Source organism: Manacus candei, unplaced genomic scaffold, assembly GCF_025592945.1.
Source record: "Manacus candei isolate 608988 ecotype Guabito, Panama unplaced genomic scaffold, ASM2559294v1 h1tg000063l, whole genome shotgun sequence".
Lineage (NCBI taxonomy): Eukaryota > Metazoa > Chordata > Aves > Passeriformes > Pipridae > Manacus > Manacus candei.
Genome location: NW_026138111.1, coordinates 4,476,296 through 4,501,522, shown reverse-complemented (window position 1 = coordinate 4,501,522; position 25,227 = coordinate 4,476,296). Strand labels below are relative to the sequence as shown.

General features: G+C 43.8%; 1 protein-coding gene across 1 annotated transcript in view; it reads right to left on the bottom strand.

Moving 5' to 3' along the window:
* Positions 1-14,909: 14,909 nt before the first annotated feature.
* Positions 14,910-25,227, bottom strand: part of TRMU (tRNA mitochondrial 2-thiouridylase) — a 376,674-nt gene continuing 366,356 nt past the window's right edge. Inside the window, exon 10 of the mRNA XM_051805186.1 lies at positions 14,910-14,919. The gene's annotated coding sequence lies outside the window, so the exon portion shown is untranslated. The remainder of the gene's footprint in view (positions 14,920-25,227) is intronic.

The window sequence follows — 25,227 nt, the reverse complement described above, 5'->3', positions numbered from 1 at the left end:
TATGCACAGATGCTGAGGTTTGTTCCTCACATTTCTTGGACATGTTCATTTAATGACTGTTTAGAAGCACAAGTATCAAAATGCAAAGAGAAATCATTTGCTTGAATATTTTTGACTCAGGAAACTTCAAAAGAAAACCTGATCAAAGCAGCACAGATAAATGTCTGTAATATTACCCTGACTGATCTCTTTCTGAATTGCCAACATACACATTACGTGCTATCTGAGCGCACCCTTCTGCCTTAAGTAGATCTAATATATATTCGTACATACTTTCAGATTGTCAAATCTGATTTTTCCCTACTCTTTCTTCATTAAATTCATACTTTCCCCTAACTGATACTGAGTTGCATTCACTGTTCTGGGAAGTTCTCCAGATCAGAAGGACTGGGGACTGAATGGACTGCTGACTGCATTTCTTGCAGCAGATCACATTTGCCCCAGTGCCCACCCTGCACACTCTACAGGAATGGATTCATCATTCAACTATTCAAATGTGGCAGGAAGAAGACCTCATTCAAACATTTAAGTCCTAACTGGAATTTCTACTCAGGACCTTTATATTTTGAGAGGGGTTATGGATGACACATGCGTTAACACATTTATCTTTTTTTGGATATGAGGCATCAGGTAGCAACACTGATGTGGGGTGGGTGTGAATTTTCACTTGCAAATGAAATCTCTGCCGTTTATTGCCAGTGACTCCATATCACTGATTCATGTTTTCCCTATTTTCGAATCTTCTTTTAATTTTTAAATGCCAGTCTATCTGAATTCTCAGTCCCACTTCTGTCCAGTTCTCTACTTTTACAGCTCTTCCTTTTTCCCATTTTATATTAACTCTGGTAGCAGCTGTGGTTCAAAGCTGTGGTGGTTATCCAGCACAGGCCTGTTGTCCGAGACAGCTGGGCAGGTTCCTCAGTGCTAGGTTGCAGCTCTGGCCCACAGCTCAGTGGAGAGTACAAGCTACTTTGTTTTCTCATCCCTCTGCAATGCTCTAACAAATAAAGCTGGGCTTCCAAATGGGAACCTGTTTGTGATGTTGAGAAGCAGAAGAAAACCCAAGCCCAAGCATATGAATCACATCTGCTTTTACCCCAGCAATGAGCAGCAGGTTGGAAAGGGGACTGCCACGATGCATTCAGCAGATTTAACACATGAAGGGAAGCTCAGGTTTCTCCTTCATAAGCAAGATCAGCCATGGCTTTCCATACCCTCCTCCGGAGTGCATGGAAATAGCATCTCTTCCCCCTCCTCCCCAGAGCAAGGTGCCAAAATGTCTCTTTGAATCCCTGTTGCCAGCCAAGCTGTGCCAGCAAGTGTCGCTGTCGACACTGCTTTGCACCTGGGCAGCCTCACAGGCAGGGCACTTCCCCAGCATGCCTGGGGCTTTGGTGGGCCCCTTGAATCTCACCTCCCTTGGTAAGGGGTCAGAAAGTTCATCTGAGCATTTGTTCCACACGTGACCCAAGCTTTGTCCTCTACATTTGTGCCTGTACCCATCTCCCTTCATCAAAAACAAAATGAACATCGCCAGAAAGGCTCTTGTGTTCAGGTGGCTATAGTGGCTGGTTCTGGGATATGTGGATTGTCAGTCAAAAGCTAACAAGGTTTGTTGGCCAAATCATGTCTTATTTAGTGAATTTCTGGGCTAAATGTTCTTTCTATGGTTGCAGGCCAGCTTGGGTATGGCATTGGGTTCTGCCCTTGCCTGTTCATCCGTGTGAGAGCAAGGACTGCACCTTTCTGCCAGATCAGTGGCAGGTCTGCCATTCCCATCCCCAGAGGGAAGCTCTGCCTTCCGTGAAGCACTGAGAATTTGAGCCCAGTCCCCAGCTGAACTCAGGGGTGTGCTGGGCTATTCTTGTCAGCATCAGCCTTGTTTTACTTGGAAAATGAACATTAGATAAAAAGAAAACCTGAACACCTTATCTTCCAAGTCTCACTGTTTACCTTAGGTTCAAATTTTGGGTTTTAATCATCTCCCACATAAGATAAGTCTCAGTCAGGTAGAAGCAGTAACTTTTTATTTCTGTTGCAAAGTTGCTGGAACACTTTCAGGAGATGGAAAATTGTGACAGCCAGGGCTAGCCCCTGTGCAGGGGTCAGCTGGAGGCAGCAGGTTGCTGTGGGACCTGTGCAAACAGAGGAGCACAGCCCCTGGCTGGGGACAGGACAAACCTGTACCCAGCCTGTGACCTTCATGTGATCCTGGGGTTCTTTATTTTGCTGTTCTGCAATGGAGTTTTCCTAGCCATAAAATGAGGATAAATGACATTTTTGCAGATGTCCAGCTACACATGCATAAACAGCAGTCAGCACTCTTGGCCCTCCCCTGCACTTCATTAATACGTATTTTAAAGGTGGCATTAACATTTGTTTACTGCCTCACTCCCACTCTCCAACACTTTCGTGGCCCATCTTCAATATAACATTTCTCAAAATCATCTTTCTTAAAGAACACTCCTTGCTTTTCAGGGAAGCACAGACAGGTTTGTGGGTTGCTGCAGTCACTCTCATCCCCACGTTCCCCACATCCCCCACATCCCCTCAGTTCCCCACACCACCAACTGCTTGTTCATATGGGGCCATACCAACTGAGCGCATTTGTTCAAATCTCTAAGCTCCCAACGAGGGCTATTTATCAAGCCTACAAGATTCAAAACTGCAAGACCCTGAATTTCATAGTCATTTGCAACGTCAGAAGCTGCTAATGGCCCATAAAATTTAGCAACTTCTCCATAAGCTGCTGGTTAATGAAAAATCGGTTAAATAGTTCACAGATCAGCTGGCACGGTGCCCTCAGATTCAGGGGATGCTCTCCCTGGCAAAGGTTACATTAACTGAGCTGGGGAAGCAGAGAGAGGAATTGGGGCATTTTGCCAGAGGCTGTGCCTTTTCCTGGGTGGGATGAGGGCAAAGAACCCCTACCCCAGCCATGCAGGATGGGACCCCTTCAGTCATACTGCTGAGCACTCCCAGGCACTGCCCCAGTGCAGGTGTCCAAGCTGCCGCTGCCGTGATTAAAGTCAGGTTGCATGATAGGGGAGGAGTTCAATTTAGTGAGGCAGTTTTGTAGAGATGGATGCACACTATAATAGAATCCCTATTCTGATTTTGAACTGAAACCACAAGGCAGAGCTGAGTTTCCCCTCTCTGGGGCAGCTGCACACTGAGCAATGGGCAGTCCCTGCCTGCACACTCCTGCAGCTCTTTGGGTTATGGGGGCTGAGCAAAAGGACATCACAGCACTTAGATGGCCTCCCACAGAGCCTATTTTGCCTTGTGTTGCCCCTGCTGCTGTTGCTGCTGTTGTTGCCTCTCACAACTGTGGCTGTACCTTGGGCTAGTTTCACATGATGCACTCGCTGTCTGGTGTTGGGGAGCAGAACTCTGGCTGCAGCACAGAGCAAGGATTTGGCACTCCTACCGAGGAAGCAGTTTGATGTCAGCACAAATTAACGCTGCTCACCATACTGACATTGCAAGGCCTCAGCTGTCAATGCTGGCATTTATGATGCTGTGTATTTTAACTAATTAGGCACTCACAGCCCAGCCGGTGCAACCCATCCATCTTACAAACACTGGATGTTTTTGCACTGGCATATGCTACAATAATGAGAATCAATGTTGCTAATGACTTTGCAGAGCCCATTTTTCAGTCACCTTTGCAAATCCACATTATGCTGGGAACACAGAGGAGAAAACACTAGCTTTAAAACGTCAAAGGTGCATTTCTGCAGGACAAACCCTAGACTTAGCTTGCTCTGGCATGGGCAGAGCACTGTGGCAGAGGAACTGCTCCCACCAAAGCAGACATGCAACTCTGAGAAAGCAATTCCGATTGCAGGCACTAGAACAGATGAGATTTCTGAGGTTAGAGACCTTAAACATGTTTGACTGAATTTTCTCACAGTCAGTCTTTCTTTTCTCTGGGCGAGCTTTCAGGTTTTCACTGTTAGTGAGTAGCTGCCCGTTTTTCTCACTCCAATCTGCAAGTTAAATCTTTTTCCTTTCCCTGGTGGGGGAGCAGACTTGGGGCCAGCCTATTGGGTGGTGAGAATGCTGGCTACCTTTCAGCATTAGGGGCTTGGAAAAGCATCAGCTGCCTGCAGCAGTCAAGGGAAGAGAATTCCTTCCATCGCCTTCTAAAGTGCCATCCCCTCCTCAAGAGATTTACCAGATGTTCTGATTAAGGCAGTTCAATTGCAGTGTTTAAAAGCCTTTTCCACCTGCTCCCCTCAAGCTCCTCTCTGCGGGCAAGAGTAGATCTAATTAAAAATTCCCTCCTGCTGTGAGAACTCCTCCCTCACCTTTCCAGAAACCGGGGTTGTACAGACACCCCTTGGGACTGCTCTGCAGAGGCTAACTTCTTTCCCTTTTGTTTTTCCTCCCCTGCAGTGGAAATCAAAATTTAGGGGACTTAAACCTGGGCAGCACAGAAGAGAACAACTCCTTCCCAAAGCTCTCTCTCCAGCACTGACCCCTGGCCCTGCCTTGGATAGTACCTGTTCTAGGTCTTTTCATCAGTCACCACCCCCTGGAAATGCTCTCAGGGAGAAGTCTGCAACCCCACAATCCTTCCCCACCCAGTGTGCAGCCTGACTCGCCAGAGTGGAAACTTCATGGCAGTCCCCAGCTCACAGCAAAGCCCCCCACTCTGGTGGTGGGGTCTTCAGAGACCAGGATCTCACTCTAGCTGGCTCCTTTGGGGCTGATGCTGAGGGGAGGGACCAGGCTCTGTGGAGGGCACAAAAATGTAGCATGAGAGCAAGGGAAAGAGATAACCTAGGTGCAAAATTGGCTGGTACAAAACTCAGACTACTCTTGCACTCGTAGGGGCTTCCCTGCTCTGGTACTGTCAGGAAGAAGAGCTCTGGCCCTTCCCTCTTGCAGAGCCCCAGGGCTCTGATGGACAAATAAAGAGATATAAAGGGTACTACCTCTCTTGCTGAAATAAATGGGTATTTACCCTGAGTCAGAGCATACAGGGAGACCACTCTATAAAGCCCTTCATGCCCATCAGTACCTTTAGTCACATACTCCAACAGAAATTAGACATAGGTTTGCTTTACACTTGGCCTGGAGATCCTGGCTCTTTGCCTCTGAGGGTCCCTGTGGCACAGAGGGGGATCTGGCAGGATCAGTAAAATGCCACCCTTGGCCTTGAGCCCCGCTACCTCCCCAACCCACAGCCAAGTAGCCCCTCACCTCCACTCACATCTGCTGGTGCCTTCTCACTAGCTGAGTCTCCATTTCTATTTCTCTTGACAGGCAGACTTCCCTGAGCTGCCCACCAGCTGCTGGAACAGCCTCACCTCTCCTTGAAAAGGCCAAGATAGAAAATCTTCTTAAGCAAATCCTCTGCTGATAAGTGCTATTCAGATGATAGGATTAATATTTTCCCTATTTTGGAGGCACTCAAGCGTGCAGGTGAATATATGCCCATTTAGCATGTTTTTGAGCAGTAAATATGCTTTCCCCCTCCAAAGGGCTCTCTGCCTTTTAACCCTCCCTGGATGACTAGATGCAAGCCTGGGATTTTACTGTCACAGGACTCAGCGGAGCCAATCCCCATAGTAACGGGGCATCCACGCATGAATCCAGAACTGCAGCAGGTCCGAGCACTGCAGTGTTCAGTCTAGGCACATAGATATCAGGGTATACACATGCATAAATGGATACATATACAACTAATCTGTGCTTACTCAGCCAGTACAGGATGTGCCCAAGACAGATAAATGCTGGTAAGAATGCAACCCCCTTGATGTGCAGAGCTTGCACACATGCTGTGTCCAGAAACCATAAAAATGGCTGAGGAATCGGACACTGCTCCTTCAAACATGCCTATCACAGCCCTAAAACGATCAGAGGATGATTTCCCAAGTTCTGTTGTTCAAACAGTTTATATTTGTATATTTTCCTCAAAAAACAAAATCCTTTAAAATGGGACCTGCTGTAGTGTTACCATTAATTTTCCTGGAAGGGTTACAAAACTGTGCAGCTAGCACCACTTACTGGCAAAGCTACAGACACAGGCGTTCAACAATTTTACTTCGCAAGCTTCTTGTGCAGAAATGCAGAACACAAATCTTAGTGATAGTGTTTGAATAAAAAAACAAATGTAGGATGTGATTTCTCCCTTTCCTTGCTAAAAAAACACAGAAAATTGACATTCTTTTCTAAAAAAGCCTCCAGATAGCTTCCAGTAACCACAGTCCTTGCAATATAGAGCTATAAATTTTGACTCAATTCATATCTTTGCATGCGGATAACACATCTGCTTTCAGTCCTATCTCTACAGCAATGGGCAAAAGTCAGTGGCCAGTTTGGCAGCAAGGGAGGTGGGTCTGCATCTTTTCTTTTGGTACTTCAGACGAGTGGTGTGTGTCACTCAGATGCATATATATATTTTATATATTTGTGTGTTTGTTCATCTGCCACAGATATGGGTGGGCAACTGTGTTCATCATTTTTAAAATCCCAAGACAAAAGAACCCTATTTTTAAACCCTTAAGGAAACCAACCCCATTTTGAGACATCCTCCTCCCCCAAACTCTTCCTTGTGATTGATAAGCTGACGAGTGGCTTCACAGTCCCACTTGTGGGGCAGCTGCCTTCAAAATTATTAATGCTTCTTTAATCATGGCCAACAGTTTCTGCTTCTTAACAGAGGGTCTTTACAGCCACCCTCTAAGCTGTCTCCTCCTTCAGTAGCTGTGATTTATTTGGGAAACAAAGCATCAGTTCAAAGGCACTGCAGTGACTTCAATGCAAAGGTCTGTCCCTCTGTTGCACTTGTCTGCTTCTCTGGTTTTGCTTTACAAACCCCTTTTCTTCCACCCTATGCTGTCTGTATTAGACTCATTTATTTAAATTCAGAAAAAGAGAGTAATAGAAAGGAAAAAGGTTAAAGCTTCTGGAAAGCTTTTGCTTAGGACAGAACTTTTCCCAGTTTTGTAATCTTTTAGGCAGCAGCTGTACATGTTGTTTTAGACCAACATCCATAAAGGTGGTCCACAGCCACCTGCTCTCCAGCCTGGCTGGACCTCCGCACCCTGATTATGCCCACTCCACAGGGCATTAGTCACAGTGCAAGTGCATTACTTTTGTTCTCTAACTGGAAAGGGATTTTAGGTGCCTATTCTCCAATAAATGTGAAAAAGTCACATTTTAGAGCTTTGTCATTTAGAAGAATCATCTTGAAAAAGAAGATTCATTAATTAGTTACACTGGCAGTTTCTTTAATTAGGCGTTGCTGAGTAGCTTCAGTCTTTGTGATCTTTAGCATTCCTAGCTTGTTATACTTTATTTACATATTTTTTTGGACACGTACGTAATTTCTAATTAACACTGTAGAGTCTACTCCAGTTATTGCAAGATTTCACGTACAGCAGATCTTTAGACATGCTTTCTGGATATATGCTGAATTTAAATTATTCCTTTAATCAGACCAGAAAACCTGCATCCTTGTATTGGGGTACAAGAACACTCACCAGAGACATCCAGGGGAAGGTAATCTAGTTTCCAGGAGGTTTCAGTATGGGAGCAAATGAAAGGCACTTACAAAATGAAACCTTTCAAAAGACATTTCTGTCAGGAATTTTAAAAAGAGAATTTGCCTGCAGGGAAATCCTCTGACAGCAGGCTGTCAAAGGCACATCCCACCAGGGTGGTCTGCAGGAGAGAGTTGAACAGCACAGATTGTGTTGGGATTTCAGGAGACTCAGGCAAGTGCAGTGTTTCTTAAAGGAAGCAGAAGCTTTGTATCCTAATGGAAGAGCAAGCATTCATATATCAGATGTAAGCCACAGCCCTTGAATAATAAATTTTAGCAAGGCCATACATGAGAAAATAGGAGTGCTTCTCTACTTTTGTGGCATACCCCTGTACTGAATGCAGCAGCACTTTAAAGAAAGGATCTTCTTTTCTTCAAGCTGGGACCCTCTTCTGTACCAGTTTGGCCATGTGCATTTTTTTTAATGCCTCCACCTTTATATCCAGTTTCTGTCTATCCAATTTCTGTTTTTAGAGGCAGCAGAGAGGATATTTTGTAAGGGACAATACTGTAGAGACAGAGAAGTTGTACAGAGGACAAGAATATCATGTCTCCTTCCTGTCTAGCTTATCTGATCCTACCAAAACTCTGTTTTATTCTTGCTAGGTTACTCTGATCTATCAGCCCCAGTGTTATCCATCAGTGTAGTACTCTCTGGTCTTTACACTTATTGGTAATGGTGATCAATATACAACAATCACAGCATCTTTCTGAAAACTCTGTGCTGTCTGTTTCTCAAGATTTGCTCCCACGGCTTTCTGCAGATTTAACCTTTTCTTTCATAGGTGTTTATCTCCCCCAAAGATAACATTTGAACTTATACCTTACAGTGGTCAGGTACTGCCCTTACACTAACAGATAATCGTATTAAAAAAATGGGTGCATATTTCTGTGCCACTTCCACAGCTTACACCACCCCAATTCATAAATGCATTATAAAACCTGATGAACAGCCTCAGCAAAAGCACTTTCCCTTATCCCCAGAACTAAAAGAAGGAATGTGATTAAGGTGTGCACTTGATAAATCCTGCCTGGACATTCATGCAGAACAGAGCTGGAAGGTCTGGACCTGGCAATCTCCTCACTGCTGAAAGAAACGAGGTCCTGATTAGCCCGGGGAGGTAAGAGACAGTGTGACACACCCCCCTTCAGGTTACTGAGGTGAGTCAGCACCACTAGCACCACTGGGGTTGCAGTACTCAACAATTAATCATGCTGAGGCTGTTCTCCCTCTGTCTTGTTCACCATAAAATATAGCTCTTTACTGCAACAAATCTTTTAAATTCTGTAAAAAAAAATAAACTTAGGCTTCTCACATATACACAGAACTGCACCTGGCAGTCCCTTGGCTGAAAAGAAAACAGTGGCTTAGCATAGGAGTGCTGTGGGGAAGGGGCCATCCTTTTATCTTAGTCTTTCTGCATTGTCCTGCGTTGGGAAGCCTGGTCTGTGACTGCAATGATAACACAAATATGTAAATAATGGTGACAGGAGCAATAAGAATATTTCTTGTCTCTGGTACATGGGGACACCAGGGTTTGGCAGCTGATGGAGTGCTTCTCCAGCTTGGGTTGGCACTGTGAAACCAAAGCAAGGTCCTGTTTGAATCAGATAGATCTGTTCTCAGAAACTGCAAAATCGGGGGTGACAAAGACTGAATGTTACCGTCGAGTGCTTGTGCTCAGCAATCTCCTGTCTCTAGGAGGAGGCAAGTGCTGGACTTGGATTTAATTTGTTCACTGCAGTGAAAAGTTTTCACATACTTAAAGTCTTTGGAGGAACAGGGTGCAGATTTGTGCCTTTTCATGTCCTTCACAATGGAGAAAGGAGTGCTGCATCTTCTGTACTTTCTGGAGGCACACATCACATCCTGTAAGAGACTTCATCTGATAAAAGACAAAGGCTGGAGGAAGAAGGGCAAATCACTGATGATCAGCCTGATTGCCCCTGTGCTGCAATGTCTAGCTCTGCAGTAGGACAGCAGGTGTTGATTTTAGCAGAGCTTTCAACATTCTGCACCGTAGATGGTAACCTTGCAGCCAGGTAAGAAGGGTATGGACTAGATGGATGGACAAGAAGGGACATAAAAATTGGCCAGACTATTGAGCTTAAAGGACAGTGGCTTTTGTTTCAGTGTCTACCCAGGAGCCAGTCGCAGGTAGTGCTCCTTGGGGATTGATCCTGGGGCTGGTGCTCTGTGATGACCTGACTGCTGGGAGGGAATGTACTCTCAGCAAGGTAACACTGAATTAGGGGATAGGTGGGTAGGCTGGAGGATGGGGAGGACATTCAGAGCAGCCTCAACAAGCTGGAAGAGTATACATGTGGACTAACTGGAAGAAGTCCAGCATGGGCTACTGAGGGGGTTAAGGGTCAGGAGATGTGATGTATGAGAGAAGTCTGAGGAAACAGGCTTAGCTGAGCCTTGAGAAAAGCAGAGCAAATGGGGCTTCACTGCTGTTCTCCCCCACCTGAAGTGGAAGTGCTGGCTTCCAGTACCAGAGGGCTGACTGGCTGGCTGGCTGGCTTCCAGTACCACAAATCCAGGCTCTTTCCAGTGATACACAGTCAACTAGGAAAGGTTGCAGCATGGGGAATGACAGATTGTCACAAGGAAAAAAATATTTACAGTAAGAATGGTAACACACCAGAAAAGGATGTTCAAACTGATTTGGAGTCTCCATTTGTGGCGATGCTCAAAGGTCAGCTGGGCAAGGCCCTGAGCAACCTGCTCTCCTTTGGCACTTGCCCCACTCTGAGACATCCAGAGGTTCCTTCCAGCCTAAATCATTCTATGATTTTTATGAACTGATTTCCCCTTCTCATAAGAAATAATTACTTAATCAAATGATAGATCCAGCTTGTTGCATCTCAGTATTGGAGGTACTTCACTGGGTGACATCAACCTAAAAGAGTTCAGTGGTTGTACAACCACGCTTTCACACAACTTCATCTTAGAGTAAAGAGTACCACTCTATCTTTGTCACCTGTAAGTGCCACTAAACATAAACCTGCGTAAAAATGATACATAGCAGTGACTCTCAGAAGATGGCTTCTACCCGTAAAATCCCTACATGACATATTGTCACAATAGTTATATATGAAGACAATAGTAAGCCTTTTTTCAGACTGATAAACTACACTGGTTGTCCTGCAAAGCTGAAGTATTATTCAGTTTGTTATCAGCATCCTACAATCTTGGGAAAACTCAGCTGATACTAAATATGTCATACTGCAATATATAAAGCTCCCTAGCCTGTCTTTACATTATAGTGTTCGTAACTGTCAGTGAAGGAGAAGATCACTAGAAAAATTAACTAGCTGTATCAAGATGAGAGGCATTATTTTAACATGGAGATAGTTGCATATTTTAGAGCATACTCTGTCTAACAGAGAATTGCTCAGTGGAAGGGCTTTTCTGATCGCAGGAGCCCAGACCTCAGCAAGCAGTGTGGCTGCCCAGATCTGCACTAGCTGGCTCCTTCAGTGACACAGCACTGCCTACTGGTTTTCCTTAAGGAACATGAAGTCACTGACATAGGGTCAAATTGCTTCAAGTGAAGATGTGGTTGAACTACAACTGTCTGCAGGAATCCCGTTTCTCTGACATTTATTTTCTTAAAAGGGTTTCCCTTGATTGCTTGTTCCTCTGTAGTGAAAGAAGAGATCTTCTTTCCCACCCAGGGGAATGTGGTTCTCTAGGAGGAGTGGGTTTTCTCCCCGCAAATCCTGTGGCAAAGCAAATTCTTCGCAGTTCCATAGAGACCAGTTTAAGGGCTATTGTTCTGCAGAAAGAGACCCAGTCCGTTTTCCTCAAAGGGCAAGAGCATCTCTCCCAGAGATTTGTTAAAGCTACCTGTAAAATAAACATGACTTTAAATTGTCAGTACCAGGTACTAAATCAAGAAAGATGACAGCCATTGCTAGGAAAAGTGATTTTACAGTCTATGAAAATATTGTCTGTATCAGGAAACAGAATGTGTTGCTTAATTATTGTGCTCTCACCTCCCTGCTTGTACCACTGCCAGCTGCTTGCTGCACCCAGCCCAGTGTCCTGCTGTGACCACTGTGCCTCCTCTGCCATGGCCTGAAACATCATCACACTTTCAAAATAGGGATGCAGGATGACAGGGTAGTTGCTCTTGTTAAAGTGTTCCGGGATGCCTGTTGTGTGTGATAGGAGAGAGGGTGAACACAAGTGCAGTTGTTGCCATAGGGGCACAGTGATGAATTCACGTGCTGCTATAAACATCTCAGGCACCTGGGGCAAGTGTGAGAGGTGGCTTCAAGGGGAAGAATGCATTTACTGTCTGAAATGCAGTATAAAGCAATATGGTCAGAGAAGTTAGTGCTCTAATCACATTACTGTGTGTTAGAGCTGCTGGGGAGTTATTTAAAATGACTCGAGATTGCAGATGAGAAAAGAAGTTCTGGCAGAATAGCCTGAGGAAGAGACTGTGTGTCATGGCTGTCAACCTTCTCCTCTTATACCAGGTGAAAAATAGAAAAAAAAAAAAACTGAAATAAGCACAGCCTCCAGGAGCATCACCTGCAGGACAGATGTGACTCAGGTGCCACCACCTTTGTGGTGACCAGCCACCTTCACCCTCCCCTGTGCTGTCGGGACCGCAGGGCTGTGAGAGGCAGAGATTGGCAGGAGCTGCTGATGGCTGGAAACCCCTCGGCCTCCAGACTCTGGTGCCTGAACAATATGGATACAGAAGGGGCAACTCCCTAGGGTACACTCTATCACATTATGGAAAAGGACCAGGTTTTCCAGGTCCCAGTCTGCTGTACCTGTGACCTAGGGAAGACTTTCAGAGGTTCCTCTGGGCCCTGGTTGCACTGTTTCTGAAGTAGAGGTGACAGTATTTTTGACAGATGATGCTAAATATCTGTGCAAGTGTAACAGCTTGGAGATAGTCAGATGGGAGGGGAAAGAAAGATGTTATTTTTACTAGACTTCAATTCCACTGCGAAGACCTTATAAAACAGGCACTAGGAAAGTAAGATCAAGAATATTTGCTTTCTAGATGTTACCTTGCAGAGTAATTTTACTTCCTACCAGTGCTGACAACCCTAAATATTTACTAGCCAAGGATGACCAACTGGGAGTGCCCTAAACCAGTCAGGAGATTTGGAGTGCTCCTGCTTGTTCCCTTGAGCAGCTGAAGGCACATGCAATCCTGTATTTTTCTTCTGACATGACAGGATTGGTAAATCATTTGCAAATTATTTAGCAATTATTATTTACTAATAGAATTTCAGAACTCCAAACACATACACAAAAGAGGGTGTAGCACCACCTCAGGTTGCTCTAGTGTTTAAATAACATGTGAATTAACAGAAGACTAAAGCATCCCTTACCCTACCCCATTAAAAAAACAAAACCACCATACCATACAATACTAAAAAAAAAAATATATGTTACTTTTCATGCTCTATGGTCTTTCTGGCTCTGCAAGGGCATCAGGGTGTGGCCCACCTGAATGAGCAGGAGGCCCTGAGTTATGCTTGTATAATGTGCTATTTCTGGAAGTGCATTTTTATCCATTCTACAGTACTCTCAGTGCATAGTTTATTTCTTTCAAGCTGTGTAAATCCCCAATGGTTGTGAAAACAGAGGAGAGACTAGAATTATTTATACACAGAGATATTGTTAGGAGCAAAATTAATGAGAACAACATTATGGGTAGGAAAGCTGAGACTGAAGGAGTACTTCCTGCCACGGGGATCTGATTTCATTGTTCATCTCCTAGAGGGACTCTTCCGATGTGAGCACTGGCAACTTCATCCCTCAAGACAATGAAAATGAAACCAGACATGAGAAACCCTGGAAATGTACTTTTTACACAATGTGTCCCTCCTGCTGGGAAATGATATCTAAGCCTCCTGGGGACAACTACCCCAATGCCCTATAGCAGTGGCAGGGATGACCCATATGCCTGCTCTGCACCTGCCTGCAGCCCTGGTGGGAGACCAGATGAGATGGGAGAGAAGTTGGCATTCAGAGATAACCACAGCCAGTCAGTGCATCACCAGGCAGGCTGAGACATCAAGTCACCGTGGGTACATTTTTCAGATTGAAAACTGCCCATTGGTTGCTTCCCAAGAAAGCTGTATTCCCCATGAGACCCCTAGTATTCAAGGACACTTCTCAGCTTGAAGGGGGTTATTTCAATTCCACTGTGATGTTTGTGGCTACTAGAAAGCAGGAGAATAAATAGAGTATGGTGAAGTACATTTTTCCTAGTAACTCAGAAATATCGATGAACTAGTTTAGGGTCTACAGAATCCCAAAGAAAAGGCAACAGATGGAAAGACAGACTATTGCTTTTCATAGAAATTCATATGAAAGGGGGTTTGCCAGACCTTTAAAAATTGTGAACTGTAAAGAAAAAAAAATAATACTGAAGGTATAGGTCTCCTATACTTCCATACAAACTCATAATGCATTCGTGAACAAGTCAAATAGGTTACCATCAGGGCAATCCCATGGTCTTTTCCCAATATTCATAGCCAGCATACTCTGAAACAGATTTCTAAGCTTTTCTCCTGCAAAGTCAGCCTCTGCTCTTTACAACCAGCTATCGTCCCTGTCCTTCAAGTGCTGATTCAGTTGCAGTAAGCAGGAAGGTTATTTCAGCTCAATTGCTGGCAGGACAGCAGGTTTCTGGGAAGTGGCTGAGCTCTGGGTTGTGCTATCGATTCACCTTAACATCAGGCACCTGCACCGGGCACTGCTCCTTGACGCGCAGGGATGTGGTGCCCTGCAGAGGACAGGCCACCTGACATTGCCACTCTCTGCAACCACCAACCTTGACGTGACATGCGAAGCCTTTAATTTCTGATTAGTGTGTACTCATATGCACACCATCATTTGCACTTTTAAGAAGACGCCATCAAATACTGGGAAGCACTTCTGCAGCTGGGTAATTGAATTCAGAGCAACCCATTCCTGAATGGAAAATTAATAACTTGGCAACCTCAGATTTTGTTTTTATTAACTCTTAACTAACACTCAAGAAACAATCTTCTTGACTTTTATGAAGTAAAGAAACCTCTTAGAACTTGTAAGAATTATATCACTTGTGCATCTTCCCAGTTCATATGCATATCACACTTATGTCCATATTTCATATCCAGCATATTTGTCCTAGAAATGTCCTAAAACACCTGCCTTTAGGATGAATAATACCACTCACAGGGAGCGCTGTTTGCAGAAAGCACACACACCATCCAGCCTGGATAATTTCAACATAGGCTGCCCATATAGAAGCTCACACAAAAATAAGTTGAGAATCATGTTGCATTAACGGGTGCAGTGGGCAAATATGCCTGGGTTGCCATTAACACAGTAACTGTGTTGCCAGTGCTGTCACTAATGCAGAAGTAGGGAAGTCGCTCTCCATCATAACATCTTTTCAACATCTCAGATGAGCAATGTGTGTGTGAAAAAAAAAAGCCAAAATCCTCCCAGCTCTTACCTCAGAAGAAAGTTCATGGAAACTTAAGGAGTTTTCTACTGGAAAAATTGTTTAAAGCTCTTATCTCAGCATTCAGATAGGTCCTACAGTCATGCTAAGCATCCTTTTTTTGTCTATTCTGAGTTGGTGTAGTAAAGATACATGGCAAATAAGTAGAAATATGTATAAAGGTAGTAAAAAAATAAATGGCTTGATTCGCTGCCTTGGAATTTATTCCCAACATTTATAGCAAACTGAATAATCAAGTGAGTAAAGCTGTACTTCAGACTCAGTATAAATTCAGCACTAATCTGATTATAGAAATAATTCTTTTTCGGGGGAGGTAATATGTTGACTGAGATATAAAACCTGAATATACTGAAAAACAGAAACATAGCACAAGAAAGCATATATCTGTGCTACAGATTAATTACAGGGAAGCACATAACACAAAAAACCCACTTTCCCTTTCTGATAAAAACCAAACAAACATGCAAACTGAGCGTGAAATGGGAGTAATACTCTTCGTCCAAGAAGCATCACAGCAGGAACTCCAGAGAGAGTGATTGACGTGGTTGTCTTCACTAAGCGATCTCACAGCCAGGGATGCCCTGTGCCCATCACCCCACTGCAGCAAGATTGCCCCTTATGGCTTCAGCAATGATAAAGGAGAACTGTGCCAAACTCAGCAGTTTTTGTTTGTAGGATTTTATCTCTTTTAGATTTGGGATTTTCGATGGTTTGGGTTTTTTTGACTGCTGTTTTAAGAAACCTCAGACATCATGCAAAAGTGCCTTCAGGGACATGGATTTGGGTCAGTATTAGCTGGGGTGAAAACCACAGGGTTAAGATCAGTAAGGGGAGAGATGTCACTTTTCTCAATTGGGCAACTTCCATCCTGGTGTGAATGGTGCTCTTTGGCTTTGGGCACAAAGTCAGACCCTGCTGGTGGCCTTCAGCTTAGAGTATGAAACCAGACCACACCGGATGCCTTTTCTGCAGATCCCACACTGCCTTGTGGGCAAGCAGGTCCACATGTTCGGGAGGATGTCACTTCTCCAGCTGCACATGCATCCCTCCCAAAAGCTTCTGACTCAAGATTTTTGTTCATCACCTCACACTCGGTCTCTGAACAGCTTTGGGCAGCAGCAGCACCCTCACAGTTTGAACCTGCCATTGTCATAGGTTGGGCAGTGAAAGAAAGAAACAGGAACAGCTTTGAAAATGTCAGCATGGATGAACCATGCCTTCTGGTCATGTGGGCAAAAGAACAAGCCCACTTCCTGGAACCCTTTATTTAATGCTTCCTTCAACCTTATACTTACTGCATTTTCTATCAATTTAAGCATACATATAAATACTCTGTTTACCCTTCATCACAGTTATTTTCAGCTGCTCCAGTGTTGTGAATCAAAAAGCCCTGTTTGTAGGCTAGGAGTTGCTACACTGGTGAGGGGGTGTGTAAGAAAAGTCCAATCCAGGAGAGCTCAGCAAGGTATGGTGTGACTCATACTGTTGTGTTACCTCTGTACAGAGCACAGCTCAACTCTGATGTACTCTGGAAAAAAGTCCTCAGACACCTACCAAGAGTGCATCACAGACAAAAGACTGGGAAGCGTGGAAATCAAATCAGGAGGAGGAGAGCTCAGAGCTGATAGGCAGGCAGCCAAGCTGATGGCAGCATATAAACCTGAACCCAGTAAGATGTTGATAGGCATGGAGCAATCTCCAGAGAAACTAAAATGGTTGGGTGGATGGCAGCATCTTTTTGAGAGTCCCAGTCTCACTACTGATAGTTTTGCAGCCCAGAAAAACAGGAGAAGGTGATACAATAGACTGCATTCATTAAAGCATTTCTGTATCTGCTCTGCATTTTTCAGATCTCGAGGAAATCTCTGTCAGGGAAATCTGAGACTTTTGGAAAGTATATCTCATATAATGGTGGAAAAGAGGCTGCAATTTCACAGTAAGGCAGAATCTGATGATCTTGTATTAAATGCTATTTAACTTAAATTATCTCATTAAATGCTCTTATTATTATTACCCATTTTTGAGCAGCTGCAGATATCTGGGGCACTGCTGCAGCGTTCCCCAGGAAGAACTCAGTGATGCAGAAAACCTGTGTATATTTTTAGTGTAATATCTCTTAATGACACATTTACTCTGGTCCTTGAGTATAGGATCACAGCACATGAACCTGACTTGTTTGCCTGCTTGCTTACTTCCTTCCATCTCATCCTGTACCTGGCTGGCAGGGATCAGGAACTGACTCTGGTCACAGACCCTCTTCAGAAACATGATCCACAGCTGTTGGGAATCCATATTACCCAAAATAATCACCCACAGCATGACTTTACATTTAGACTTCTGCATACCTGTCAAGGAAGCAAATTATAGTTTATCCCAAATTCAAATGCTATCTAAAACTTTGAGGGGTGTCTACATTAAATAAACACCCCTGTGTTTTAATGACACCTAACAAACAGTATAGGAGTCATTCATTAAACATTCATGTAAAATGCTTTCCTATACGTAACTGAATAACCTAAAGGCTATTTAGGTAGTACTTAACTAACTTTCAGTTTTGTTATCTTCCCAATACAAAATCAGTGTCCATTCATGACTAGGAACCATATAGGGGCTTATTTTAAACTCTCAGTGTTTTCTTATGTCTTTTATATTACTTGGAATTTCTCTGTTGTGAATGGGATTAAACTACACCTGAACTGTGCAAGGAAATACACTTCAACAAAAATATGAATGTTTCACTGTAAAAAAGATTAAAACCTCTTTGGAGCCAGGTAGCATCTGCCCAGGGCCCCAGTTTATTCTGCCTCATACCTGCTCACCCAAAGCACAGACTAAAAGAGCAAACTGGGAAGCACTGAACTGCTGCAGCAGGGATGAGCCCCCCTTGGGAGGGGCAATTGGGCCATCACCCTTCTTTTCACAAGCTGCAGTGCACCACGGGACTTGGTGAGTTTGCAGAGCACCTGCAGGAAGGATGCAGATGAAATTTGTGATTTATATCTGTTGCCTTTAGTCCTGCTTTGGGTTTGCTCCCCACGAAAATCCCTGTCCCAGGCCTTGCTCTTATCCCATTGGAGTGCTCAGCAAGGTGATGGCAGCACATCATCTGGTGTTTTGCAGGCCTCCCTGATGTGGTTTGCTGGGCGAGCAGGAGAGGTCATAGGGCAGTGAAATCCAGCCTGGCATCTCTTGAAGTCGGCTCCCAAGGGAAGGATGAGGATATTTCTTCCACAATTCTCCAGAAGTGGTCACTAATTCAGAGTCAAAACCAGACCTCACCTGTAAGGGACATGGCTGTTCAGTCCTCAAAAATCAGATGCCAGCAGGAGCCAAAGATGGAAAGTGAGCTGAGCCCCACTGCATGTTGGAAAGAAAGTTTCAGTGTCTTGAAGGGACCTGTCTTCCAATTGATGGTTTGCTGCACCTTCAGAAACCTACATAAGTGTTTCCAGTGCTTGTCAAAGCGTGGGAGGCAGCTCTTCTCCCACGTAGTTGTGCCCTCTTGCCCATCAAACCACCTCACAAGCTCTGGTATATGCAAGAGATGCAAGGGTTCTCTTGATAAGATTATTTATATTTCTTTATAAAGAGGTCAGAAAAGTGAAAAAACAACAGCTACAAAAGTCCCATGACAGTAAGATAAGCAATTCATCACATTATGCTTTTTTATACCACTCTGCAATAGCGCCACAAAGAGGAAAGATAAAAAAAGCAGTTCCTATAATTCAGGTGTTAATAGCCCATGTCCAGAAAGGGTAAAAAGAGTGAGAATAATATTGCCAGAGCCCAGACATGAAAGGTCAAGGCAGATCAAGTTGCTGGCAATCATCAAACACAAAGAAGCACTGTAGAAATTTGTATTTAAAGAAGGAGAAAACAACAATAAAGAATTTTAATGAAAAACAGGTGAGCATTTAGTTTCCCTGAATGAAAAGTGCTTTTCAAATGTGTTTGTCCTCAGATAAAAGGAAGAGAGAGAGCAAAGAAGTTGTGTCCCTACAAAACACCAGCAGAGCTCAGAGCACAATATTGGCTCCTGGGATGGACTCTGAAACTAAGCAGGATGGGGGGCTGAATCCTGCCTCCTTTCTCGTCTTTACCTGCACCTTTTGCTCACATTCTTTTTTTGATAAGTCCTAGGAAGTATCAGTGGAGAAAAACAGAAGGATGCAAACTTGCTGCTAAGTCATCAGGACAACCTCTGCTCCTCTCATCTTTTGCGACCTGATTTTGCAGCGCTGTGTCCAAAGCATCAGCATTGCTATTCATCTCACAGCTGCGCTTCAGAACTTTCACCTGCAAATGGGATTACAAATGCAATCATTAGTACAGATTCCTCAAGAAGCTTTCACAGTATTACAATTAGATTTCCCTTTCTAGCAGCATCTAAATCAATATGATATGATTAGTTACTCTCGTGGATTACATGCTGCTGTACAAAACCTTCACACACAGAAATCTGAGTAATTTAATCAGGCGGTAATGGATTCTGGGAATGCTCCCACTGTCTAGAAACTTAAAATCATTCTGCCTCTGTAATAATTTGCCATTATGCACCTGAAGCTAAATTGCTTGACATACCTGACAGTGGACAGCAGTGATTAAAACAGGTCACATTTCATCAACCAAAGTGGCAGCTCTCTCTGAATTCACTTCAAAAACTGAATATGAGGGAGGAAAAAAATAATCATCTTTAGTTGCTTTTTCTGGGCTATAACTTAAGTTTTAAGCTGTCCCTTTAAATACGTCTATATATGTATTTTTGTGTGTGTGTGAGAAAGACAGAATGTAAGTACTGTTCATTTCTCATCATTTTAGTCAAGGCAAGAGGAATATATGAACTAATGCTCCTGGGGAAATGCAGCAGACCAAGGCAGAAATGAGCAAGTAATTTTATTTCTCTGAAGGTGCTCAGCACTGCTGAGCAAGATATCGGGAAGCAGGAAGCTTTCTGGAAGCGTCTTGAAAGCAAAGAGTCCTTGGCTGCCATTGTCAGCAGCTCACAGGAGAGAGCAGTGCTGTGTTACAGAACCTGAGCTGCTGATAGCTGCTTTTTGGGGAAAGATTTGCACCTCATGTTTCCCCAGCTTGGGTAAACAGATCAGCTCTGCACCTCTGAGCTGCAGCAGCTGTCTTCTGCAACCATCCTGGGATTGCAAACAGCCCTGAAAAACAAACTGCTGTGCTTGGCACTGCAAAGGCGGCTGACAGTGGTGCAGGGAAAACACACAGACCCACGCATGGAGGAACAGCTACAGCTTCATTTGAAAAATTTGGCCTGCATGTTTCTAGGCAGAAAATACTCAGAAATATGCTGCTGTTCATCTCTTATCCTACCAGTGTGCAACAACTTATACCTAAGAAATACAAGACTTTATATTACTGTTGAGGACATTCCTTTTTCTCACAGCACAGTTGCATTGAAATAGCCCTGACCCATGGTGCCTGGGGACTCCTGCTTTTGAGGAGGATTTTTCTTCTGGTAAATTGATATTTCAAATAGCCAGCTGGCAAGAAAAGAAAGAAAAATAGCTATCCATGAAAACTTTCCTAAGCAATAATTGCCAGTGAACTCTGGCCTCATTATAAAACTCTGCATAGCTTGACATAAAAAAAGCCCCTGATGCACATACACTTTTCACCTCTGTATTCCCCATAATAGTCTTGGTTATGTTACCTGTTCAGATATGCTAACCAGTGGCAGTGTTAATCTACATCTCTTTTAGGGTATGGTGTGGTCTGTGTGCCAAGCCAGGTGTGGTGTGTGCCAGGGTTCTCCTGTGCCTGGAGACACTCCGGCACCAGCAGCGCTACACTGCCAAAACCCCACTGGCACGACCAGGCATTTTAGTCCCTCTGACAAGCAATTGTTAGACAAATCTCTTATTAATTCCTTACTGGAGGTGCTGAAGAAAATCTGTGGAGGTCATTAACCAAAAGAATTGGTGGCAGAGTCATTTGGGCAGGGGGAGGCGGGTGGAGCCAGCCTTGGCCACCTGCCCACTGATCCTCTGCAGCCCACAGCCCACCACAGAAAGAAAGGGCTGACATTTAATGCAGGCTGGAAATTGAACCACCGCATTACTATTAATAAACAATAAAGCTATTAAGGTATATTAAAGCTTGGCAATGAACTTGTCAAAAAGGATGATCTATAAATCAATATAAACAGCAGTGACAGGCAGTAATTGAATTCCAGTGGTCCCTCAGCACATGCTAGATATGAAGGGACATGACACACTGAAAATATAGTAGGAAAGCTGAAAAATTGATAGCATTAACGTTCTCCTGGTGAAACGTGGCATCACTTTAGTCCTTAATGGGGGTCAAACTGTGAATACGTATTGACTTCTTCTTTTAAAACGAAAACGGCTACATAAATCTGAGACTTCCCAAGTTAGAAATGGCTGCTCAAAAAGTTCACAGCCACTCTAGATGTGGTTACCACAGAGCAGCAGACAGAGCCCTCCTCCAATGGGTTCATTAGCAGGACTTCTTGCTTTACTTGGGTAGGAAGAAGGATGGGTTTTGTGCAATCCATAAAGCCTCTGAAGTTGATTCATCCATTTTTATCTTCCATAAAGGACCAGCAAAAGCCCATCGGGTAGGAGAAGTTAATGCTAGCATGCTGCCAGGCTCGGGTGGCTACATATCTTTCAAATTCAGATATAACAAGCCAGACCTCAAATATCAGCAAAGGATGAGACAATCAGAACGGAAAGAAATTGGTGAAGTCGCAGCAAGCCTTTTAATGGAGATTCAAGTGACAGCAAATAAATCATGACAGCTTCTGTGGATGAAACCAGGGCCTCATTCTTTATTTTCTCTTGATGTGCTCCACTCAGTGAAGCCTTTCTTAGTCGATTTTCACAATAGAGCCCTATGCCACTGGAGTTCAGAAAATGCTGAAATGGAGGGTTCGGACATGTTATTGAGGGTTATTTTGTCTGTGCCACCACACTTACGGGCAGAGAGTGCCTGTGATCTAAAATCATGGGGGATATTTGCATTTCAAGGGTATCTCTGGGCACAGAGAGGGAAAGCTAGAAAAGAAGTATATAAATGAGTGTCCATGTATCAAGTGATGACCTGCTGATAAGGTCCCAAATGGTGAATAGCAGCATAGCTGGGAGAGAGGGTGGTCACCAGTGCAGAATCACTGCAATAGCCAAAGAGCAGCTGGTGTGTCTGGTTTGGCCATAGCCACTAGGCTAAAACTGCTGTTTAATATGGATAAAGTTCCTATTTAAGAAGAGATAAAACCTCCTTAGGACCACTCTGCGCCATTGTGTCTTGAATACAACCCATATTTGAAAGAGAGACAGGTGAAGGGGGGCATTTTCTGGGAGTTTTGACACAAAAATTAAAATTAAAATGGAAAAAAACTGTAAGGAACAAATGAAGGAGGCAACGTTTTTTCCTTTTAAATGTAATTTACTCTTTGAGGTCAGCCAAGACTCATCTGACCTATTTGATGTGCATTCTACCTTCACATTTGCTGAGCATGTACTGATGTAACATGAAAGGTTAAGGGAGCCCGTGATAAAAAGTCTAAAATCTTTAGAGACGATCTGTAGAAATGCAAGACATGCATCATCCATACCTTGCATGGAGAGTGGTGAAGCAGGTCTCAAAGGAGCAATTTTGCCTGTGGCAAATGTTAGGGTAACAGTATCCAGCATCCCTGTCAACTCCCATGCACCATTTCCCCCCATTCCATCCTAAACTTATCCATTAGGAGCTGTGTGTTACCTTTCTGTGCCTTTAAACCTGCAGGAGCTGGGAAGCATGATGTATAATAATAGTATTGGCTTTAATCAACAGGACAGTGCTGACACATTGCCCACTGAAATAGATGAACTTGCCCTGACTTTTCCCTGCATTTGCATCATTCTTAATTTTTCTTATATGAAGGTTTTTTACTGCCATTTAAGAGGTGAGAATTTAGTCAACTGAATACAGTGCTGATTAGCTCAGTATTATAATTGTGCTTCATGGACACCTACAGCTTGTATGTCACAGCTCTCCAAATTCCCATTATACTATTAATCTAGGTTTTATGGTACTTCAGAACTGAAGTATCAAAAAACCATGATGTAAGTGGAAAAAATCACAGTGACGATTTACCAAAGAGCTCATATGGGTTATTATGAAAACAACAAAAAAACAAAACAAGGGAGCCTGTTTGCAAAATTCAGTCTGATGACCTGCAAGAATAAGGGGAAAACAGATACGACATGGCAATAGCTGGCTTTCTAACACTGCCTACAGCATGTCACCATACTGGATTCAGGGTTTGCACTTGCTCTTCAGTGCAGATGGAAGAAATCCAGCCCTCTCCATTCAGATTTCCTTTCTCCAGCACCCATGGGGGAAGAAAAGCAGCTTGCTGTGATTGTATTTATATACTATTCACATTTCCATTTGTTGGTTTCTCAGTCACAATGCTCAGAGAAGGGTTTTGTACCATAAGAGAAACCTCTACTCCCCAAATACTTACACCCTCGGGGAGGTTAGAACATAAGCATCTCAGTCACTGCTGTATTTGGAGTATCGTTCTTGTGAGCATTCAGCCCAGCACAATTGCACTGTTTTGCTCAAATAAAACAGTTGCATTCAAACCTGCTCTGCAGAGTAGGGAGCAGAGAACTGCTCCACTGACCTTGCACTGCTGTGCACAAGCTCCCTGTCTGAGTTCTCTCCACAGCTCTCCATGCCTGGGGCCAGGAAAGGGGCACTGTAGAAAGAAAAATGGCTTAAGATGAAGTGACCGACATTCAAATTAAGGCTTACAAGGAAGCATAATAAATCTATCTGTGCTTCATCTGCACTTGGAACAAAACCAGGAAACAAGTTATTTTTTACGGGAATGCACCACCTCATTCTCGTATGAAATAATCATCTCCTTGCAGGGTACTAAAAAGGGGTTTCCCTGGGGAATCTTGGTAGGGAGGAAGCCACTAGGAACCATTCCAAAAGCTGTAATTCCCTATGCAGACCAAAAACTTTCCTCTTCCATCAGCTCTAACCCAAATCCTAACCCATTTCTGACCCTTACTCTACATCCATCCCTAATCCTAACCCTTCTCTAGTCCCAACCCTAGATGAAAAGAAAAACTGCATTTTGTTTTCTAATGGAGTCTGGGAGAACTCAACCCATGTTTAGGGTCAGGGCTGAAAGAAAGAAATGCCAGTACTTTCATGGCAGTGAGGCTGGAATGGGGTTGCAAAAGGGAAGCAGAGGCTTCAGAGATGGTAGCTTTGAGAAGTACTTTGTACAGGTAATGGCTAGAGGAAAGCTGTCAGTGGTTCGGCCAGAGGAAAACTTTCCATGGTTCAGCCCCGGTAGGTTTAGGGTTAAAATTAGGTTTAGGGTTAAGAGAACAATAAAGTTCAGAGCTTTATTTGCAGTGGGGCTGGAAAAGAGCAGCAAAAAGAGATCAAAAGCTGCAGCAGCAAAATATTTCAAGTTCATCTGTCACACTGATCCTCACCAGCTACTAATGAGTGACACACTGCTTAGATGCACCTCTGCACCCACTGATGCCTCCTGACAGAGGAAAACACCTCCCAGGGGCCAGGTGCTCTTTCTCCAGCACTGGCCAATACTCAAAGCACTGAGATTCAGAAACAAAGGTAGTTTTCTTTCAATATTGTTTAAGGATTGATTATACAAGAGCTGTATTCTCTGTAATTCCTGGCCAGTAGCCAGCGCTAGTTATGGCTCCTGAGTCACACCGTTGTCTTGAAAATGCAATACTCAAAAAAGATGCTGTGCTCAAAGTGCCTAAAATGGAGCCTGACAGAAATAAAATAGATGCTACCCAGACACAGACTATGCTGAAGCACATTTCTGGTTATCCCTAGCCTTGTTATTTTTCACTTGTTTAAGAAAAGCAGTGTTGGGTGTCACTGGTCTCTGGAGGCTGCTGAACCAGAGCCTGCTACTGCTCACCTATGAGATGGCCCAGGTGCAGAGGAGTGGTATAAGGCTGCTTTCACCATCTGCATGGCTGCTCCTGCATATCAAAGACCTACTGACAAAAGCAGGATATTTGACTCCTGCCAGCAGAAAACACTTGCAATCTTATTGTTCCCTGGACATGTGGACAAATGACTATTTACTGTGAACTGCAGACTCATTGTAAGAAATTAAATGCCTTTGGTGGTTAT